This window comes from Ruditapes philippinarum, unplaced genomic scaffold (assembly GCF_026571515.1).
Source record: "Ruditapes philippinarum isolate M1 unplaced genomic scaffold, ASM2657151v2 ctg1120_1_1_1_1, whole genome shotgun sequence".
Taxonomy (NCBI): Eukaryota; Metazoa; Mollusca; class Bivalvia; order Venerida; family Veneridae; genus Ruditapes; species Ruditapes philippinarum.
The window spans coordinates 181,598-185,776 of NW_026862136.1; positions in this window are offsets into that span (position 1 = coordinate 181,598).

The following is a 4,179-nucleotide window of genomic DNA, read 5'->3' on the forward strand; positions in this document are numbered from 1 at the left end:
TTGGCATGAATACATATATATATATATATATATATATATATACATACATATATATAAGATATATATATACATGTATATATATATATATATATATATATATATATATATATATATACATACATTAAAAATCTTCTTTTAAAAAATCCAATAAGCTAGACCTTAGATGTTTAGCATGCAACATCTTCTAATGGGTGTCAACCAAGTTTGTTCAAATAAAAGGGGTTTAAACTGGCCCCGCTCCGGGGGCCTATATACAGGTGAGCGACTTCGGGCCATCATGGCCCTCTTGTTTCTTCTTCCTTTTTAAACTTAATAAATCGAGCTATGACCGGATTATTTTGTTGTGAAAACATCTTATATAGTTAGATCATTTAACAAAGAGAAAAAATATCATCCCTCTTCAAAGCAAATGTCTTATTTTTTTTAATTCCACATTAATTAGTTCAGTTGTTTGATTATTGTCTTTAATAAGATATTTTGGAAATAAATTTGTATTAATAGACTATTTATGTGAAACATAACAAATTCATGTAAACATTATTTATAACAGACCTTCTTCAGTATACCTAAGGCCTCTTTTACCGTGAATGAATAATAATTCGACAGCACAGATAGTTTGGTTAAATGTAATTTAAATTTTCTGGGAAACATTAAATGACCTTACTTACGTTTGCATATCTTATTGCTCATAGTTTTCTTTGGAGCTAAAACAGAAAGGAAAAAAAACTTTAAAACATTGTCTTATGTCAAATTATTTATTAACAGTAAACTTAACTGTAGTGACCATATAGCATCAACTAAGTGTCTCTTTAGATATAAAAGTATAGTCTCCTGTAAAAAATGTATGAAACTGGTAGATTGCCATTAACCTAATTGAGTCTGTGCTCCCTTAGATTTCTTTCAAATTTGCCCAAATAAATTTGGTATGTCCCAGGTATTATCATAACTTGGTATTAAGCATCTGCAAATGGACCTTGAACATATGTATGTGAAAATAATATTATAGATATGTAATATATGTGTAGAATACTGTAACATTGATTGTTGTGGTATATTTAAGTTTTATCATGTTAATTCACCCTAATTAACCCTAGAGAAAGAATGGCAAGTTCAGTTCACAGTCTCCAGTAACATGTTAGATACCAGAATTTATTACCATAGTCCTCTTGTTTATACAACTTAATTTACAATTCTTGTTGCACAACCATTTCAAAATTTTGCTTGAATGTAAAATTAATATTTTCTCCTTTTTATGGACCTGGGAATACATGTATAGTAATTGTTGTATAAGGTAAATCTAAAATGGCAAGTTGGATTTATCTAAAGTTCTACATGTACCAATGGCTTCATAATAATAAATTTACCCACTAACTAATCAATACAAAGTACATGATCTGGGCAAGTTACATAACTACGGTTTCCATTTTTTCCAAGTTATTGCCCTTCTCAGCACTTTGAAAATGGATATGGTTAACCTAAAACTGGAAAGTTGGATATATAATGGCTTCATAATTATCACACTATCAATACAAAGTACATGATATTGCCAAGTTATATAACTGTGTCATTCATTTTCCCAGTTTTCCCCCCTTTTTATCACTTAGGGCCTGGTATGGTTAATCTATTCTGCCACATTGGATTTTTCTTAAATTTCTCCTGATTACTTCATTTATTTTATGATACCTTACATATTTAGTAGATAGATTCAGGGGTAAAAAAACAAATATTATTTTTTAAATTGATGTATTTTATGCTTAATATGGACATGCCTAAGGAGGTCCTCTTTCTTCAGGTTTAGTAAGGGGTCATTTGGATAAAGGTCAAGATCACCAATGCCAAAAACAGAATTTTACAGGTGATGTTTTTCATGTTTGGTAGGAAAATAACTTGCATGGTCTTCTTCTTTTGGTCAAGGGTACTTATAAAAGATTCCTACACATTTGCTTATACAGCCTTATTTATTGACCGAAGATTTTCATATTTGGAAGGGACATACCTTGCATGGTCCAGTGTTAGAACTCACAAAGACAAAGTTACCTGTGCTTACAATAATTTTTTTACACTTTCTAATTCGGTCTTAAATTATTTTTTTACTCATGTCTCATATTTGTAAGGAACATACGGAGGTGGTCCTTTAAGTTTGGGGTGGAGTTTGGGGTCACTGGTTTCAGGGTCTTCCATTATACATATAAGTTTGATAAACTTAAATTGGCAAGTTGAATATTTTCCAACTTCATCAAATAGCAATGACTTGCCAACTTATATTTTTCAAAATATCAAATGGTCATGATTCTGTCAAGTTATATTTACTGTATTTACAATCTTTTGGCAATTTTTAAGTTAATATGTGAGTGAAAAGGTAAACCTTTTTTGAAATTACTGATATTAATCTGGGCTTGGGGCATTTAAGTTTACCAAACAAACAAATTTCAAATTTAGAACTTGTCTGAAAATGTTAAGCTGTTTCTTATTAAGATTATACTATTTGATAAAACAAAATGCATTAGATGTGTTAATGTGTAATTTAGTTTAAAAGATATGTTGTTTTATTGTCTGTTTCTGTAGTGTTTAAGACTGATGTTAAATGATTGTTGTTAATTTGATAGTGATTATTATGTGTATAAAATCAAATGAAATTTTATTTTGTTTTGTTTTTATTTCCTAGAGAGAAAAAAACTGGCATATATTGTAATGCAAATGGCTGTCCATCTATTAGCAATTTCATGTCCAGTCTGGCAGAAATGTTTCCCATAATGAGACATGTACAAAGCACAGGTTTTGACCTTCCTCAGGTCAAGGTCTCAGTCATTTTGTATGAATTTCAAAATTTTGAGCCCACTCTGTATCTTTAGAAACAATTGAAAGAAATTAAAACTTTGGCAGAAATATTACTTATGAGATATTGTGCAGAATACAGGTTTTAGGCTCACTGAAGATCACAATTGGCCCTGTTCTTGGGATAATTTGATTTATATAGACTGAGATGGGAAAACACATTTAGTTTAATCATGTGAAACTACAATGTCTAGAGCATTACTATATAACATTGCCTTATTGACCTTTTATGACATGAATCATCACCCTTGGTTCAATATTGGACCCATCCTATAAATAGACTTGTATAGGGAAAATACATCTAGTCCTATACTAGAAAAGACATTTCAGTCTTATTTTGTGAATGACTAGAGATTTAAATATTTGTCATGTAGCATTGCATTGTTGACCCCAGGGATCAGATATTTTACATGGATTTCTAAAGGAAAAGTCAGACTAGTAATCTAAGGATTGCTGACCACGTGGGTTCAAACCCTGTCGGGGGCAAGCCGTTGTTTCCTTGAGCAAGAAACTTTACACTCATTGCTTAGTACTGGTTGGTTCCAGGAACGGATTCGAGTGTTTCACTAAGCTTATAGCTTCCAACACAATCAAATTAAAATAAATTTGTATAAACTAAAGGAAAAGTTGAGTCTTAGGTGAAACTGCAATGCCCAGGCCCGGCTATCACTAACGTTCTCAAAGTCAAAATCTCAGCTCATGTAGCATTTCTTTACAGGCCTCCATAAAACTGATGTCATGCCTATTTGGGTAAATATATGGCCTGCACCTGGAGTCAGTTAATTTGTATAGACTTGTGAAGGAGGGGGAAAACATTAAAATATTATTGTGTGAAACTACAATGCAAAGAGCTATGATATTAGGCATGTAGTATTACCTATCTGCAAAACTAATATTAATCTTGCCACAGGGGTCAATATAGATTTTCTATTGAAAAATTGCTCAGGTGAGCGATTAGGGGCCACCATGGTACTCTTGTTAACCATATTTTCTGCAGGATAATCTTTGAAGTTGATAACCTTTCAATTTCGACGCTTATTGAATTGTAGTTGTGGCTCCATCACATTTGCAACATGTCGCCAGCACCGTTTCGATTGCTCGATAACATTTGAATAAATGTTATTTTATTTTTAGTTAAGCTCTGTGAACTACTTCTTACTGTGAGTCAAAGGGGAGGTAAGGATCTTGTTCCCTGCACGATAAAGTTGGTAAAGTTTACTTTACGGTAAAAAAAAATCACTTAAGATGTGTCTCAACGTAAAAGAAAACACGTGTTTTCCTTTGAAAAGGTCTAATAGCAACGTCATTTTTTGTATTACCACTATTACTATTTTCGGTGTTTTT